Source organism: Struthio camelus, chromosome 18, assembly GCF_040807025.1.
Source record: "Struthio camelus isolate bStrCam1 chromosome 18, bStrCam1.hap1, whole genome shotgun sequence".
Taxonomy (NCBI): domain Eukaryota; kingdom Metazoa; phylum Chordata; class Aves; order Struthioniformes; family Struthionidae; genus Struthio; species Struthio camelus.
The window spans coordinates 8719650-8738762 of NC_090959.1; the positions used below are offsets into that span (position 1 = coordinate 8719650).

Sequence of the window (19113 nt, forward strand, 5' to 3'; positions counted from 1 at the left end):
TAATCCTCCATGTGGCTGATACTTGCGTTTTCCTACTCCTGAAGTAACCAATGATACAAATGCTTTGCTCAGAACAGTCCTTTTGAAGCAGTAGTAATGAAACAGAATTTCTTAAAGTTGTTTAGGGCCCAGAGTGGATATGACGCTAATCATCAGGTTTTAGTGCCAATTTTTGCTGTAACTTGGGGGGCTACCAAAACATAACTTAGCCTTCAGTATTCAAAGAGACTAATACGCCGAGCTGCACACCTATTGCTGGAGCGTGAAGCCGATCGCTTGTCTGAACATCCCTTTCAGTGGGATTTTTGGCCTCAGAAAAGGAAGCGCTTCCTCTTCAGAGTAGTCTCTAATAGTGAGATCAGCCTCCTCGCTCCACAGTTCAGCAAGGTGCCCTGTAATAAAATTAAAGTGAGCTGGCTGGAGATAGTGCAAGAAAATGCTTTGAAGAAAGATCTCTTCTAAGCACAGAAAAGATTACTTGAAGTGTTTTGTTTCAGATAGTTCTGCTAGTTTAAATGTTATGGTTCCTAAGCAATGATTTGCAGACAGATGCCACACTGAGGTAAAATAATATGTCCTAGAGAGAACTAATAAATAACTTCTGCTCTTGACTGGATGGAGGCACATGACTAAGCCTGTTAGTCATAAATCTGCTTGCAATGAAAAAAAATAAATCTCAGCATTTATAGTCTGAAAAACAATATATTAGACTTAAGTTTTGTAGGCTCTCTGCTTTTCTTTCCCTGTGTTATGCTGTATGTATCTTGATATTGTATGTATAGTGTTTTTCATAGCCTTATCTATGTGAAAATTTAACAAAGTAAGCTTCCTACTAGTGGAAGCCCAAGTATAGCTAGGGTTTTTGTAGCTTTCTGAATTTTTAACATACTGTTTGGTACACTAGAAGCCCGTACAGTGGGCTTTAAAAAGATGATGATAAAGCTGTTGCCATACCTAGAGACAGTGTTAACAACTTTTCTGATAAATCTAATTTTGACAGAGTCCAAGAATATAAGGTTCTGACAGCAGCGTACCTAAACATAATTTCCCTTTCTTAATTTTCAAGAATTCCATGTAGGAATGATGTACTGTAATAGAGGGTTACTTAGCTGGACATATGTGTTATGATCTTGACTGGCAAGAAAACACAAGGAATCAACTGCATTGTATAGGTGATACATTCCTGTTATATGGCATAAATGCATGGCGAGTGCTAGCTGATTAGTTACCATGTTCGATATGCTTACCAGCCGCTAACATACATCTCAGGAACAGAGGTGTGCCTGGATACTGGCTTTAAAGCTTAGCATCAAGTTAGACTTTGAATTAAACTGAAAAATGACCTGAAAGCCTGGCAAAAGAGAACACGATTTGTTTAAATCACAGTGGATGTATATTGGCTGTCTTGTCAGCAGACAAATGCTGAAACAGTGGTTCCCCAGCTCAGAGTTTTATTGAATGTAAGATATAATTCAGTTGGTCTACTTGCATGGGAACTAAAGATCCAGTGAATTTAAAACAAAACAAAACAAAAAGCAAAGAGCAAAAACAAATAAAAAAACAAAACAACACCTCTATCCTGGCGTTTCCTCCAGTGCAGTTTATAAAAAATATATAAAATTGGTTCCTAATGTTGTGAAACTACATGACTATTTAGCCATTTATCTACAAACAAGGAAGCCACTGGATCTGGAACAAAACATTACAAATGTGCTTGGCACTTGAAGGGGAAGGATGTGATCCATTCTTCTGTTTTTGGCAGTCAATGACCTCTTGTACTAACTTTCAGTATGGCTGCAAATCTCCCTAAAATTATTTGGAATTTCTATGCTAATTATGATATTTTCAATTTGGAGAATTCTGCAGATAGACATCAGTGTTTGACAAGTGCCATTTGCATAAAAACTTTCATGAGCAAAACTGGTTTTCTAAGAGGTAAGTAGCAATTATAAATATGCCTGCTGTAGTAATCCTAGGGAGCTTAGTGTCACACTTGTAAAATGTTTTTTTAAATGAAAGTGAAGGGTTTGTTTCTTTTATAGAGCATTAGAAAAACTAGAAGCATAAGTTTGTGTAGTGGAAGTTCTTGGTAAACAGTAGAAAAGCTTGGACAAAAATACCAACAATGTATTATGATCTTCATTCAAAAGCATGCTGCTTTTTCTCTTAAAAAAAAAAAAAAATCCTTTGTGGTAAGCATTCATGTGAGGTAAAGAATATATATTTTGTGCCCAGTAAAGATGGGAGTGTTAATGGATGTATGCAAAATGTAAAGGGGAGGGGGTCCAGGAGATGTTTATTGATCTAAACAGGGTATGTTTTATCAAAAACAGTGTGGTGACACAATCTTGTGATTAAGACAGAGTAGTGTTAATTATAACATACTCTGTTATCTTAAACCCATTGACTAATGGTAGCAGTTTATCATTAGGCTGCAGTACATAATTATCTGATGGTATTGTGCTTATTCTAATGTTATACTGAAAATCACAGGAAATGATTCTAGCATCAATCCAAACCCTCCTAACAAAGTTAGAGCAGGCTGCTCAGAGCTTTGTTCTGTCAAGTTTTGGAAGTCTCTTAGGACGGAGATTGCACAGGCTATCTGGAACCAGTTCCAGTACTCAGCCATTCTTTGACGATTGAAATTTCACTTGTTGCAGGTTGTGAACACTGCCTCTTGCCCTTTTTTGTTGGCATCAGAGGAAAGTCTGTAGCTCCCTGCTCTATAACCCCTCTTTAGGTGCAATTTTCCGTAGTTTGTATAGCATTGAACAAAGACACCAACCTTTGTTTCTTTCTCTTATTTTTCCTATTTAGTTTTCAGCTTAGTTTTTAAAGAATTGATCCCTGAAATCTGTGTTCGCTGCAACAATGACATGCCAAACAATATTACAGCTTTCAGTTTTGCTCAGTAACTTTTAGTAGATGCTCTATGTAATAACCATGGGTACACAAAGGATGGGGAATGTTTGAAATATAACAAGATAACCTGAGTGTAGTGTGGAGGGACAAAGAATTATTTTGAGAATGACCCTGTTTTGACATTATTTTGCAGTTTAGTTGAAAGTAGGCCGATAAACTCTGTTAGTTCCAAAAATGTAGTGTAGTGAAACATGCAAAAACAAGGAGAGGAAAAGAGGAAGGGTGTGTGTGTGTGGTTTTTGTTTTTGTTTTTTTTTAAACTGATGACATGCTCAGACTTACTGGAACGTTATAGATGTCACTTCAGATTTTGAATATTAAGTATTGGTGTTCAACTAAACAAAGGCCTCTGCCATAAGTGTACTGTACCTGTGTACACTGAAATTTAATCATAGGGATATTTTGATTACAGCATTGAGCTAGGAACATCTCCATATTTCAAGGTCAGATCATGTCTTAGACGTGTTATGTTTTGCATTAAGTAGCTCTACTTTTCATTCTTTACAGTGCAACAAATATGTGAGCACTGATAGCGTGCATGGAAAACTTAACTATTTTGGTTTCATTTCTTCAATAACTTCCTTTGCTTTTGTTTTCTAATGTCGTGCTCACTCTTCAAATTTGAGAGCCTAGTTACGGGCCAAAAAGTTAGATAACTTACACTTTTTATTACGTTTTAGGTTAGAGGATAGCAAGATCTAATTTGAAAAGCAAGAGGAATATTTTTTTAAGCTATTTTAGTGACCTGATGAAGAGAAACGGCAAGGGGAATTCTTGAAAGCGCTCTAACGCATCAGGCGTTGAGGCCATTAAGGGCAATCTGTGTGACTGCATATGCAATCTGAAAACGCCTACTAGATAGCTGCAGGAGGGAGACCCTGCCTTCTCCCCACAGCACCCAAAGACTTTTTCAAAATATGAACCTAGGGTTTTTTCTTTTCAGCTGTGGATTTACTCACTACAGTTCAATATTTAAGTAAACTGAGAATTTCACATTTTAAAATGGTAATGTATCCAGAATTTTGACTAAAATGAGTTACTTTACAGTGTTGAATAATTATATTTACTGACATTTATTGTATAACTTAGTTCTTGTGCAAACATACGAATAAATGTGTGTATATCTTGCATCTGCTGACTAGCAAAATATGCTTAAGGCAAGTCAACATGATTTATAGATTATATTTCCTTCCAGCTTGTGTGCCTCCAACCCTTATTGGCTGGTGCAAATATTTCCAACTGTTAAATCAGTGATTTAATTGCCAGTTGAAAAATGTGTTCTGAATGCATATCCTTTATCAGAAGTTGAGGACTGTTATTGGGCTGTATTTTTTTTAAATCAGTCTGTTTACTCTTTATATAAATGTGTCCTACGTTGAGCATCTCTGAAACTCCTTGTGTACCCAAGTTGGGCAAAGGCCAAGGTAGGATACAAGTCCTTGACGGAGCTCAGTTGTCCGTTATTAGACCAATTCTATCAGCGTTTCGTATAGTAACGAAGGCAGAGTTACTTTGCTGAGGTAGTAACACACCTTGGAGATGATACAACAGACACAACTAAATCTATAGTAGGCTTTTCTGTCCACTGATAGGTGGCAGGCCCTCCTACAGCCTAATAGGCAGGGACACAGCAATATGTGCTCCACTGCGTATGCACAACAAGGGCTAAAGGAAGAAGCGTTAGAGTTAGGATTGACAATACTGTTTTAAGGTTTTTGGATGACCTCCCAACCTTAAAACTCTACAAAGTTACATTCAAACTATTAAAAAGCACATGGAAAAATGTACAGTTCGCTGTAACAAAATTTCTGCTCTGTTTGCAAGCAAGGTTGTCATCTGGCCTCCACAGCACAGACTGATACCGCTCGGGCTGCGCGAACGGGCCTGCCTTCTCCGGGGGCTTGATACCGCTCGGGCTGCGCGAACGGGCCTGCCTTCTCCGGGGGCTGGTTGCGCCCCCAGTCTGCTTTTTTTACTGCAGTCTGGAACTGGAGGGGGGGGTGTTGGCCTCTGCTAATCTCTTGATCCTGCTGCAGCCTCCTGTTTTGTGGATGCTGTGGGTGGGTGGGGCAGTGTAACCTAGAAAATGTCCCTGTTTACTAGCTGCTGTGCTGCCAGCCGCTTTAACTGCTTCAGAGCTGGCAGGTTATAGACAAGCTGCACTTGGTCTTTATAATGCTGTGATAAAACATGTTCTGTCCTGTCAGCACCGAGGAGCTGTGCAGGGACAAAGCTTACTCAGTTAGATAAAATACTTGAGGGTTTTGGCAAGTGGTTTAAAGCAAAACTGAGCACGTGCAAATAAAGGCACTTACAATCTGTGCAGCTCTCTTCATTGGGGCAGCAGGATAAAGTTTAGCTTGTTCTAGGATTTGAGCAGTTTCTCTTCTAAAGCTTTAAGTTCTCAGATTGCATAAAAGGTTATATTTTGTTCAACAGAATTCTCCACTCTGTTTTTAAATGTGGTTGAACCAATTTTATGCAAGTCTTGGGCCAAAAGTAATCCTGGGGGAAAGGGGGGGGGGTGAGACAATCATTAAAGAATGAGAACAGGGTTCTGTGATGGAAAATATTAGGCATCTGTAACCACAGCTGTAGCTGTGCCCGCATAGGTAATGATGTGCTTTAGTGTATTTTTCTATTTCAGGCAAAGATGTCCACCCTACACTAAGAATGTTATTTTTCTAATACAGAAGTTTGTAAAAATTAACTCTTTCAGCAGATCCTCTGAATTTTAGGTTAGTGTGAATTGTCATGTCAGGTATATCAAGACTGTTTTAGAGATGAAGTATATTAAATTGTGTGTATGTTCATAAATAAAGACACTGGGGCCCCTTTGCCTGACAAACAGATGCCCTTGGGAAAATGCCTGTTGGTGTGTGGTGTGTGGTTTTAAACATTTCTTAGCAATCCCTCTTTCCTCACTGTTTGGTACTCCACATTGAAGAGTTTTACTTGTACATTCAGAAAACAAAATAATGCTCCCTCTTATTTGGTACAGATTTTATTTTCATGACCTGTAAGCTTTAATTGCATCTGGGAGTGGAAGAAACTACATCTGTTTGGCCTCATGCATAATGCAAATGTGGCATGTTTTTAAAATAACTTTTTAAATATCTTAGAAATCATCTGTGTTCACCTGCATTTTTAAATGGGTTTTGCAAGCAACATATATAGTCTTCAGAAACTGGAAAAACACATGTTGTAGACTTCTGGAAAAAGCTAACATGCTTTCCTCAAATGTGTTTTCCCTAAGTGGCTTCAGAATAGGGCACAGCATAGATTGGGTGGAGCCTTGGAGTCTCAGTAGGATTGAGACATGCTGTTAATTCAAGGGCAGTCTCTTATTAGCTTCATGAGCTGCGTAATAAAACATACATGATTTAAAAAAAATGTTTTTTTTCAAGGGAATTGCATAAAGTTTAGTAAAGGGCCCTCAGAATTTCTCATTTGTTACGAACATGCCAGTGCATTGCTGTAAATTGTTTTTGCTTGGAAACATGTGATTATACAGACTTAGACTTCAGTTAATAGGTCACTTATGTGGTGATCTAGTAAACACTTCTAAGTATTACACAAGTTTTGTAATTAGTGTATTTTTGGAGAATCTGTGTTAGAAATTGCTGGCATCTTCTTCCCATCCCCCAGCTGTAGAGCTCAGAGGAGTCTAGTTTGCTTGCAGCTGCAGCAGTAGGCATCTTTCAGGAAGTGACCTTGGCTTGTATTAATCAAATTCAGAACACACAGAAAAGCTTCTTGGTAACATGCTGACTTGATGTAAAATTTTATAGCATCCATTTTCTTTTTAAATGAGGCCATCTTACAAAATGGGAATCTATTTATGATATCTCCCCTTAACAGATTTTTTTTTCTAAAATGACATGGTATTTAGAGAAGGTAAAATAACAAAAACACTGTTATTGAGGGGAAAATATCCTTTGATATATGGTAATTAAGTGTTAAATTACTGTTGGCAAAACTAACCTAGCTAAACTATGGAAATACAGTGTCATTTGCTAACTTTTTTCTTTTTCTTTTTTTTTATCTTTTTAAAGCAAAGTAGAAAAGCTTGGTAATGAGGCATGATCTTAATCAGCTGCGATCTTCAGGCCACCTCTAGCTTGGTGCATTTTAATCACTTACCTCACGGTAGCTGTGTTAAGCTATTCTGCTTATTTGCATAGATTAAGAAAAGAATTTACCTGGGCCTGTTCAAGAAATCACTGTTATTTGACCTTGCCCACCAGCTGGATAATGTATTTTTTATTGGTTGCTCTTAAACGGAGTGCTTGACTGTTCCTGAAGCAGCTTAGGGGAGTACTTGCATGATTTCCTTCATCTTGCCCAAAACTCTTCTGTGAATTGGGTTATAAAAATGGAAGGTTGTTGACAGGATCTTTAGCTGGCATAGCTGCCTGTAAGAGTGTCTGTTTATGACTTTAGCCTTTCCTCAGGACCTATGCAGATGGCTGGGACCAGCATAACTTTCATCACTACAGAGTGCTGTGAAAGCTGTTAAGGCTGTGGGGTAAGATAATTCACCAGTTTTCAAACTGAATCTTTCTGGAGAATCAGTAATACCGGGCACCTGACTAATGCTTTTCTCTCCTGTAGGTTGTCATGTGTATTATCTTAAACGATCTAACAGCTGGTTGGTTTCAGGGTATGGAATATTGAGTTCTACCTTAACTGGAACCTTCAGCATAAGCCTCTTCTGCATTTTGGTGGCGCATTTACTCATTTTTATTTCCTCACAACTGTATTTGGATTCTGTCAGTCTTTCTGCCCGTGTTAGAAATCTGACTGCGTTCTCAAAATACATGCGTTCTCAATACACGTTCTCAAAAATGTCCTGACTTGATTGCTACAAGCTGCCTGTTTGGAATGCTTAATTCCATGTTGTCTATCCTGCAAATGTATGCAATAACTTATCATTCTACTGAGGATCATGTCAAAGCTGCTAATCATTCCCTTTTAGGTTGCTACAAAACCCTGCCCTTTGTTAGGTTGAATATACTCTTAGTTTCCCTGTCTGCTGCGCTTGCTTTCATTTTTTTATACATCTCTTTTCATGCTGCCTTGTATTCTATTTGGTATTGCACCAAACAGAGAACTCTTCATCCACATCTTCCTTTAGTTTGCTTTCAGTCCTCTTTCCTATAGTCTGCAAGGGCCAATGAAGGGTGATTAGATCTGTTGCTATGCACGCTGAAGTGTAAAGTTAAAACTTGCTTTTTAAGATGAAGTGGATGCCAAAACATAATCATAGATTGCTATTCCCCTGTCATTCAGTACTTGCTGCCTTCAACATTTTTATCAACTGTCCAGAGAATAAAGGTAGCCCCAGCCCTGATTTTGGGGGACCCCACTGCACTTGCTGAGTTAGTCCCTGTGATGAAACTGCATTGCCAGAGCAATGGTATTTGGACTCTGGAAAGGTTTTGTCATAATTTTGTATGTTATGATAACTTTAAACCAGAAGTACTGATCAGAAGACAGAACTCGGAACCATTGATACTGAATGGAGGCACACAGTGGAACCTAAACCTTAGTCTTCACTCACTTCAGGACTATGGAGCTAGAGGAAGAATTTAGATGTTTTGCATACCGAAATAAGGAGGACAGGATCTATAACATATCTGCTCAATTTTCAGACAGTTTAGACTCTCCTACCTCTGTGGCTATGTGTTTGCTCAAAAGGTGGGAATTGATGTACTTAACAGCATGACTGATGCAGCAAAGCAGTTTCTATTGTGCTTTGCTGCCCAGGTTCTTGGTGTCTATTAGAATTCATACCTCAAGTAGGACTAAGCCTAAATATTGATACACAAATATTATTCTATTATCCGCACTTTCAGGCGGATGCCAGGTTGCTGTTTAACAATATTCTCTTCACTGCCAAGAGTTCCTTAGAATTAAATAACTTATCCACTGAGTAGATGGTCAAATAACTTCCTGCTACTTAGGATCTTGATCTAATGGTCCTGTGCTTCTCAGAGTGTTCCCACATGCTCTGAGCTTCCTGAGCCTAGGTAACTGACTTATTTTAGCTTGGAAAGCAGGTGACCTAAACTTCACTTTCACTGTGAAATTTTTAAGCTCTTCTGTTTTTGCTGGGACCTTGCCTGAAACTTATTTCTGAATTTCCATTTAAGCCAGCTAAGAACTTCATATCACAGTTTCCCAGCTATGGAGGACATAGATACACCCTTGAAAGTTCCCTCATGACTCTGGTCATGATTTTCAGTATCATCGTATCACTGTATTCCTCTGTAGCCTTGTGTTTTCTAATGGTCAAGCTACCTTTTCAGAGGATAACTAAACGGCGGCCACTGTGCTTTCACAGTATTGCCAATCATGATCAAATATCAGGGCACACTTAATCTGAGTAGGAGCCATCTTCTTGGGAATGCACGTTATCACAGAGTGTCAATATTACCTATTTTGTAAACCTGTGACAGGCATCCAGATAGGACACGGTAGGTAGCAATTCTAGGAAGCAGTGGAATCAGTCCATTAATCAAATGCACCTGAGGCTCATCATTCTTATCCCTTCCCTGTGATAGTCTGCTAGCTGCCACAGTAGTCGCTTACCCTAGTTTAATTAGTCCTGTAGTAGGGTTTATACTATCACAGTATGTGACAATAGCTTGTGTAGGCAGCTGTATATTTAAGTAATGTCTGATGGAGGATTGTAGGTGCTGCTACTTGTTTTCCTGTTGCAAGATTGTGAAGACCTGAAGATTTTCATGAGGAAGAAGAACCACTGATTCCACGTGCATCCATGTAGGGTGACTGTACCTTTTTTCTTTCTTTCTTTTATGGCGTCAATGTCTTGAACCATCAGAGTATTATTGATGCTATGGAGACTCTGGACAGCGTTGGCAGCAGTGCTGCTCTTCAGGCTGCCCAGTTTTATGCCAGGGCAATATTGATTTCTTTTTTGGACGAGAAGGAAAGTAAATCACTTTAGATCTTGGCTGTGTGTTAGGAATCCTTTCCGACAATTCTGTTCTAGTATTCCCCCCACCCCTCCAATCAAGGTCAGTCTTTCCTGTTTGCCAAGACAATCTCGCTGTTGTCACTTACAGTTCCATATTTCAGCGCTGCTGTGCTAGTGCCCTGTATCTGCCCTGCGATGACTGAGCTGCTTTTCACCTCACACGGGGGTAGGGGACCCACTTCTGCAGTTCTTAAAATCCCGACTCACTCCGACGTACTACTTCTACGACGCTCCTTTCTCACTTTCTTTCCACGCTAAAAAGCAAGCCTAGCTCGCAGGGCGTTGCTGCGGGCTGTGCCGCGCCCGCTGCCGCAAAGCGGGGAGGCGAGGAGCTGCGCGCCCCGCGGCGCCGGGCGCCGCCGGGCCGCCAGGGGTTAAGGGCCGCGCTGCGCCCGCGGTTGTCTGCAGCCTCGGCGCTCCCATTGGTTGCGGAAAGGTGAAATTGAAACCACGGTAAACTTTTGACCCTGTAGCAGTTCTTGTGGAACGCCTTCCCCTTGCCAAGACCAGAGGTTCCCCCCCCCCCCTTCCTGTATTTATTCTCTGTGATCGTGCCGTGCTGCATGCAGCCTCTCCAGGGGAGGGGGGAGTAGAGGAGAACAAGCACAAGCAAGTAGTTTGCATGTTCAACTAACGGTAAAGCTGCAAAATATCTTACTACTTGTGCCAGCTGTCCTTTAAAACTCTCATCAGTAAACAAGTAGGAATCCGTTTTTCAACTTCCAAGATGGTTTCTGTGTGGTTTAAAAAAAAAAAAAAAAGAGTCCGAACTGATGCTGACTATCATGGCTAATTAGAAACTAGGGAAGGGAGGATGAGTCATCAGACACTGGCATGCCGGCTGCAACGAGCTCTGCTCCTTAATAAAGGATTTGTTTTTTAAATTTTAACATAAAAATGGCTTCTTACTGAAACCGTAGGTGGAAGTGTTCTCGCTACTTACTTCACAAGTTGGTATGTTAAATACGCTTTTACCTCTCAGACTTCTAATTCTTTTTTTTTTTTTTTTTTTACTATCTTTTTCAATTCTTGCATATCTTCCATAAATAAAGGAATGTATTTGTTCAGTCTGGGAAACAAGTAACGCCAGCTCAACTTAATCCACAGCGTGCAGAGTGTAGAAGGCTTATGATAGCCATGTTACTGTACGATTTTTTTTATTTGGGTAAGGTGACCGCAACAAACGCGGGAGCCTGTTACAGTGCATGTCACCTCCCTGCTGCACGGATTCTGGCCCTGGAAAAATCCGAATATCTGTGGTCGAGTACATCCACCTTCCCTCTGTAGCTTTGCCAAACCAGACAAATTAAAGCAGCATTACGTTTTCAATGAAGTATGACTATAAGATTTAGTTAATTCATGTTTCCTGCCCCTTAAACATGTCTGTCTTTTCACTGACAAAAGAATAGCTGACTCGGTTACTTCGGTGCGTCAGCTGCCCCCTCCCCCTCGCCGGCACAGGTATTAGCCTGCTATTCCGTCCTGCAACATTAAGCTTACTGAATGTTAAGTGCCACTTAATCAAGGAATCACTCAGCGCCTTACTCAGAGATAACATTCAAAACTCTTCCTTGACAAAGGAACTTGGCTCTTGACTAGTTCAGGCCGCTGTTTCCACCTCTCTAGCGGCTTGTTCTTGCAAATAGCTTTGTCAGGTTTATATAGCATGCTCATTTTCCTAATGAGATTAGGGTGGGGAGGAGCCCTCAACTGCTGTGATTTGAATTTTGTAAAACGCAGTTGCATGAGCAGCTCTTTCCTGGTTAAGAAATGTTTAATTTACAGCAGCGTTAGCACCGTAGGACAAGATTGTGAAGGTTTGGTGTCGGCATTGCTTCAGAGTGCTCTTGTTCTTGCTACAGTTTTATCTGGGAATTGAGGAGGGAGTCTCCTGAAGCACTGCCAGCAGCATCGAGGGAACAATGAGTATAATATGATTAATAGCAGATCCCCTGCCCCCTCTTGTGTGCAATTCTCCTTGCAACAGCAAAAGAAACATGTGCTTGTGATGATAGTTGGTGGCCTCCCTGTTTGTTCCAGTTAGTGTTCCCAAGCAGCAGCTATTATATAGTTTATTTTTCCCTGCTCCCTGTGATTCTTTGTTCTGTCTTCACTGTGCTTGTGTGCGTATTGTCTGCTTCGTCCGCCTTCCCAAAGGAGCTGCGCCGAAGCAACAAATCATGTTGCGTATCACAGTGCAACGGGATAAATGCTCTTCTAAAGGAGAGAAGAGCGGTTGAGCAACAACCATTAAGAACTAAGAATCACTTGTGAGCTCCATTATTTAAGTGTCATTTAAATGTCCCTATCGGAAAGGTTTCTCCTGTACAGTTGCCTGATTGCATTATGGTAGCATTAAGTGCACATGTATTGTGGTGTTAATCTTTGTGAATTATTCTTCTAAAAGTTAAATTGTGTATATGCTAGAAATGGGCAATCTCTTAACACGTTACTGGATAAGTCAGCATTAGGGTAGGAAACTGGTAAAAAATGAACACTGACTCTCAGACTAAAGAAACAAACTCACTAGACTTGTAAATCCTGTAACTTTAAAGAATCCTTTTTTTTTTTCAGGGGAGTGGGAACTGGTTGATTTATGGCTTTTGAAGATTATTATTGACAGCTATTGAACAGCAAAAATCAGTAATGCAACCTTTATTTCTAATAAAAATATCCTGAATGCTATTATCAGTGCATTTTGTAACCTGAAAGCACGGAATGAGAAGTCACAAACTGAAAATGAACTACTAAGCTCTGTACTTTTCTACTCTGTTTATTCAGGACAGGCTTTGAGGTTGGTTGCATCCCTTCAATTTCCTTGTGCAAATTGCTGGCTGCTTTAGAGGCAGCAAAATGTCCTTTTAGGATTTTTTTTTTTTCCCCACCAAGAATTCCAAGCTGCGAGAAATGTGAAATGGACAAGTTCATGCTGAGGTCTAGCTGTTGTCTGGAGTAAGCAGTTCCTGTTATCCTGTTTTTCTGAAAAACGGAAGATGAGGAAGAAGAGATTCTAGAGTCCGGCCTTTCAGTTGAGCACGTGGCTTTGTATTCCAAAAATCATTGTTGATACTCTGCTTCTATAGTCTGTCTCAAAGTTTCTGCTGGTTCATTCCCCTGGGTCATCTAGTTGCACGGTGAGCCAGTTTCCAGGATCTAGTATTAAAGCCAGTCACCTCGCACCCCTGCCTCTCCTAAATGAATTCCTAGGTGTCGGTTCTGGCATAAATGAGATGCTGAAAATAGCAGGCCTGCAGTTGTCTAGAGGCTTTGTTTTGTTTTGTTTTCTGAAACACTACCAAAGTGTTTCTGCCTTCTCTGCTTTTATTTCCTTTTCAGTTGGAGGTGACACTTCCTATCTGCAGTCCAGGTGCTGCTCCTGTCACAGGATTCAATAAGCAGCTTTTTCCCTGCTTCTTCCCAGGCAGTTCTGTCGCTATCTTGTTGGGGATCTCCAGTGAACAGTGAACTCTTGTCCCTGTGGGTCCTCTGCAACAATGCTGGCTTGAGTTTCCAGAATGTAGATCCGTCTTTGAAGAGCTGTTAGATATGGAGACATACCTTTTAATAGGACTAAAGGTCCTTTGAACCAACTTTCAAATCCAGTTTTGCTCTGTCCTTGGAGCAGGTTTATAACAGCAACTTCCTAAAAGGCAGTGAATAAAATCAGTGTGTTCTCTCACCTTCCCTGCTAGCATCGTCTTAAGCGTTCTAAGTTCTCTTGCATGCTATCAGGATGCAGCAAGATGAGTAGATACAAAACTTTTTAAGCTGTAGACATGTTGATTTTTTTAAGCGTACGTGTATATACTCAGAGTCTTGTTTCTCCAGCACTAGAGTTTAGGAATCATTGTCTTTAAAATCTTTTACATGTATATGTGAGTGCATGTGCATGTACGCGCACACAAAACTATGCAGAACAGAGTGGTGTGATCCTAGCGAAGCAGATTTTCTCTAAATACCTGTGAATTATGTGTAGCCTTCTGCACTTTCTTGAAAAATGTGGTAAATATAAGGTTTGGTTGCTATAGCTGAAAGGATTTTATGCTTTTCTGTAGGTGGTACTATCTACAGAGTTGTTGCTCCTACATGTCTCTGGGTTGATGTGCCCTAATAGGTTGTTTTAAGTTGAGATCTCAGTCTCTCAGACCACAAAAAGGGTAAATCTTTGTTTTGCTACTGACTTTTAACTGAAGGAGCAGACCAGGATGTTTATTCTGCAATGTTTTCGGAAAAGTCTGCTTTATTTTCATTATGACTTTAAAACCTATTTTCCAGTTGTTTGTGTGGGACTTCTGGGGCTAGGGGCAGGACTGGGTAGGATTGCTCAGAGCAAATCCACCTGCTAACATAGAGCTGTCCTTGTCATTCACCTCCTCTTTTTTTTTTTTTTTTTTTTTTTTTTTTGGTATTCCTGAAAGCTGCTCTTACCTATCCTAAGTGACCACCAGCACTAGTTTCTCCAAGCTTTCTTTCTGTTGTTCATTGAGTAAATAGCAGTTGTCCTGTAGGTTGATTATCAGCATGACCCATCTGGCTCTTTCTCAAAATAGTGCATGAAATTTAAATAATAGAGAGATTGCATCCATGAACAGATGCCAGATGGAAAACAGAAAACTGTCTGAAATGCTCCATAACTGTTGCATTCACCCGTTTGTGGTATGTAGCCTTCCTGGAAGGCTAAGACAACAAAAGGGATCAATTTTACAGTTTGTGAAATCAAAACTTCTCCATGGCGTGTCACTGCACCATGCCCATTGTTCACTCTCTCCAAATGGATGGATGTCTATAGAAATGCATAGTTTTCTCCAAAGTAAGTAAGTTAAAAGCGCAGTAAAATAAGTAGTCTATATTAGTCAACTTTCATCGTCAAAGTAAAATCGGGGAATGTCCTGCTAAGTCAAGAATCTGATGAAGACACATAGATTCACGGCAAAAATGATATGCCAGCAAAAACGACCGGCCTTTTGTAATGCTAGCTCCAACAGGACATTGTAGCCGTTTGGGGATGATGCTCTGGATGAATATGGAGGATGAATATTTTTTGTTTTGGATATTGCTACTTAAACATACTTCTGTTTCAAGCAGTGGAACAGAGAACTGTAATAAATCTTTTATAATAAATCTCAAGGCTATGATGTGATGGAGGCCAGGAAAATTAGCTGTACTTACGTGCATATTTTGTAGCTGTAGGCTCTGTCTGTCCTAGGGAGAAAAATAGGGTCCATGTTTACTGAAGATGGAAAACTATGAAAAGAAGTTTGTTTTATTTTCAAGAAGAAGTTCTTATGTTTCATGGTAGGAGAAGTAATTTTACTTTTCATTCAATGCCTATTTAACGTAATTATAAATTGAGAGGGCAGAACTGAATTATCCTGGCTATGCAAATGGAGGAGAAGGAGGAGGAAAGGGAATTGCAAGCTCTATGTTGGTCTCAGTATCCTTTTAAATTGATCTATGATTGTCATTGTTCACAGAAAAAATACCTGTGTAAATAGTGGCATTTCCCATAATATGCTGGTAATAATGTCAAGAATTTTGAATTAATACTTTTAAGTGGTATATGGCAAATATTTGGCATAATATATTATGCTTCCTTTGCACTTTTCCAGCTTCTGATATTCATTAGGTGATCTGTTATTTCAAAAGCTGTCATTCCCCTTCTTCTCCCTCCAGTACTGTTAAGGTAGGAAAGGCAGTTCAGTTACTTTGTTTTGAATTTCCTTCTTTTTTCATTTTGCCTCTTTACAACCTATGTAATGTTGTTCTCCTGGGTCCTGTGTCAACTTCACCGGCTCATTGTGGAGACAATATTTAAACTGAGGATTTAAGGAATCTACTTTGAAATATCTTAAAACTGAAAATGAAGAAAATTCAAATCAGCATGGAACTTCCTTAAATTTGCTGCAAGAGGTACAAAAAAAAAATGTTTGGAGAGAGAATAAAAGTTTAAAATTGAGGTTTTCAGGAGCTAAATAACAGGACGTGGCATGTGAGAAGAATAAATTGGAGCCTTATGTGTTTGGGGGAGGGCGGTGGAGGAATCCTGTTAAATGAAAAGTCAATGCACTTAAAATTGGTAAGAAAAATTTTGCCTATAAACTTAAGCACATTATATTGGACAAGTTATTAACATCTTAAGAAGCATTTTGCATTTTTTGGATAGGAGAATATTTACAGCTGTAGTTTGTAGAATTTGTATTTGAAGGATATTGTATGGTATATATTAGTTTCCTACTAATTCCTAGAAGCTAAAGCTGCCTTTTGTAGACTTGTTTTCCTCCTCACCCTTTTTCAGTACAGATATGACATGGCATGATAAATCCTATGATCTTATGGCAAACAGCTGCTGATAATCAACACACTAGTGACAGAAACACTGCCATTATATTAAGGAAATACCCCTTCTCTTTGCTTGCTTTTACTATCTGTCAAAGCATGATTAGTATTGTTGCATGGAACTTTTTTAGTAGTATACTGTTCATGATATCTTCACAGTGTGCTTCAGTTAAAGGTTTCACAAAGGTGCGGGGTAGCCTTTGAGAAACTTTGAAGGCTACCCATCATTTATTGGCTCCTCAAAAAGTTAGGAATATGCTGGCTTGCTTGGCTGTAAAAGCAAAATTAGTCTTTACTTTTAGAAAACTTAATTCAGTATATTTAAAGTACAGTCATGAAAAAAATCAGCCATCTTCTTGAGGAGTGAAGGAGGAAGGATTTAGTGGTTTTTAAGAGTGTCTTTTTTTTTTTTTTTTTTTTTTTTTGTTCCTGTAAGCTAGCAGACCAAAGATGATATTTTATTAGTGTGTTAGGATCTCTGATGGGTAGCTGAAGAACTTCTGCCCTGCTTGTGCTGCGTGACAGCTGTTTGCCAATTCGGAACCGTTGCAGTTTGCAGAATTGTATTTTAAGACCCCAGTTTCATTTTGCTTAAAACGCTCTGCTGTGATGTGAGTCACCTGAGCAGCTAATAAGGAACAACTTGTCAATAACTAGCTGGCCACGTGGGACTGGCCGGGCAGTAAGCAGTAATCTCTTCAGTTGCCCAAAGATAGTACTATATCCCTTCTCGCTATTCAGAGTTCTTCTGCAAAGATCCTAGAATTTTTAAGAACATTTAGATCTAGGAAAGACGTGTAATTTCTAAAGCAGTACCAATAACTATTTGGTGTTTACTGCAAAATGCCAGGACCTGTGTGGCCCTCCCATAACCCAAAGCAGTGATATCATTTACAAATAGTGGAATTTTAACTCTTTCACTACAGATGGATGAAGTTTACCTCTCCTCCAAACTAAATTTCCCTTTGGTTTTAAGAGCAAAAGATTTCAGGAAGGAAATCATCTAGTTGTCTTCATAAGAATTATGAGGACAAAAGGAAAATTAGAGAATATCATTTAAAGACTAAGCAAAATTTCTAAAATTTCTCAATGAAGTATTGCATGTTTTCTGTAATGTTTTAAAACTTCAAATAGGAACTGTAATGACTGATGTGAATGAACTGCTTTCAGCTTCGCAAGGTATTTTTACTGGTCAGTGGTAGGTACAGTGATACTTAATTTGACATTTTTTGTCATTCTTAGTACCTCTTCTTTCCTTTCTTGTATGCCTACATACACTAATATGTGAATATATTTAATAATCTTTCTCTTTGAAGGTAGCCATTTTGAAATGTTGATATGAGGATTATAGCATTAAGAAATATGTAATGTTGATACCGGTTCACTTTAAGCAGAGCACGCAAACGTTGCTTTTGAGAACCATACATCGTCTTGTTGGTATTAATAGTTCATTTATTTTAGGTTGCAGCCTTTTCATTAGGGTTTCTGCCTTGATTGTTCAGTTCTAGTATCACATCACCAGTGTTGGTTTCAGAGCAGTTGCAATGAATTCTGCAAACCCTGCGTGCAAGGGGAATTTTTCATACTTTGCTGTTCCTTATGCTATAAAAATCTGAAGAGCCTTTGTATACAGCTGAAACTCTAGTGTTTGCTCTGATTAGTGCTTGTAATGAATGACCTTCTTGGTCAAGAGATGTCATTTTGATATTTACATTGCTGCAGATACTGCGACTTTTGGCAACTTATCAACTAGACTTATGACTCTGTTTTCAGCGGTTATTGTTTGATTTTTGCCGCAGTGATGTTCAATGTGAGTAGTGAAAGATCATTTAGATCAACTATTATGCCTATAAATAAGTAGTGGTCAGTTTTCAATTTCTTTTTTAAATAAGAATTGTGAACACATAGGACACGACTATTTTTATTAGGTTATTATTGATATTCTTACAAAACATCAAATAGACTGGAATAGTGAGTTTAAATAGAAATTATTCAAATTTAGACACCAGGTTTAACACAGGTCATAGTACCAGAACATACAGTTGAACAAACAAATAGTTAAACTCAGGGGAGGTGGTGCTCCTTGCGCTGTATCTACAGGTATGTTTCTAAATAGCCTGGGAAATAACCGGTTCTCAATGCAATTTAGGTCTTCTGACAGGACAAAGCATAGTTACTGCATCTTTCCTTTTTATGTTAATAAAAACATTCAGGTAAAAGATCTTTTTTTTCCTGCTGAAGATAAAATTTTGAATAAATACTACTTTTGACCTAAGTAATTCTGCTGGAGCAAATGATAGAGTTCTCACTGAATCCCACGGAAGCAGAGTTAGACCAATGATAAGTGCTTTTGAAAATCCCAGGAGCAGTGTATTAAGTTTCAGTGGATCAAAATACTTGTATAAATACAGAGATGGAAAGTCCTTGATACAGCACAAGTACTTTCTGATCTTTCAACACAGCGAGCTTTGAACCTGCTTAGGAAAACTATCTTGACACTTTTATTAAAAATTCACAAAAGACTATCAGAGTGCTTCAGATGTACTTGCGGAAAAAGAAACCTGCTTGTTAACATGACAGTCACAGTGAAACCTTTTCAAGTACATTAGTACCAAGGCACTGCCTGACTTGTTAACGGTAGCTTGGTAATCATTTTTCATATACACAAAATGATAAATTAAATCTGCTTTCAGATGGGGCAGCTGGAAAACCAGTGGCTCTTAGTTGGACTGCACAGTAAATAGGAACAATTGACCTATTTATAACACATTTGAAAGCTTGATGGTAAACTCTGAGAACCTGATGCCCACCACAACCTTTTCTGTACAATTAGCGTTCCCATATTTTGT

The 19113-nt window shown here is 39.1% G+C and overlaps 1 protein-coding gene across 19 annotated transcripts in view; it reads left to right on the forward strand.

Moving 5' to 3' along the window:
- The window catches only part of NCOA3 (nuclear receptor coactivator 3), a 98863-nt gene that overhangs the window by 25875 nt on the left and 53875 nt on the right, over window positions 1-19113 (forward strand). For 2 of the 19 annotated variants that reach the window (XM_068912622.1, XM_009671071.2), the window contains exon 3: window positions 7380-7453. The exons of 16 other annotated variants lie outside the window; for them this stretch is intronic. The gene's annotated coding sequence lies outside the window, so the exon portion shown is untranslated. Of the gene's footprint in view, window positions 1-7379; window positions 7454-10738; window positions 10883-19113 lie in introns of those variants that run through there. One more of the 19 variants, XM_068912625.1, reaches the window with a different exon arrangement.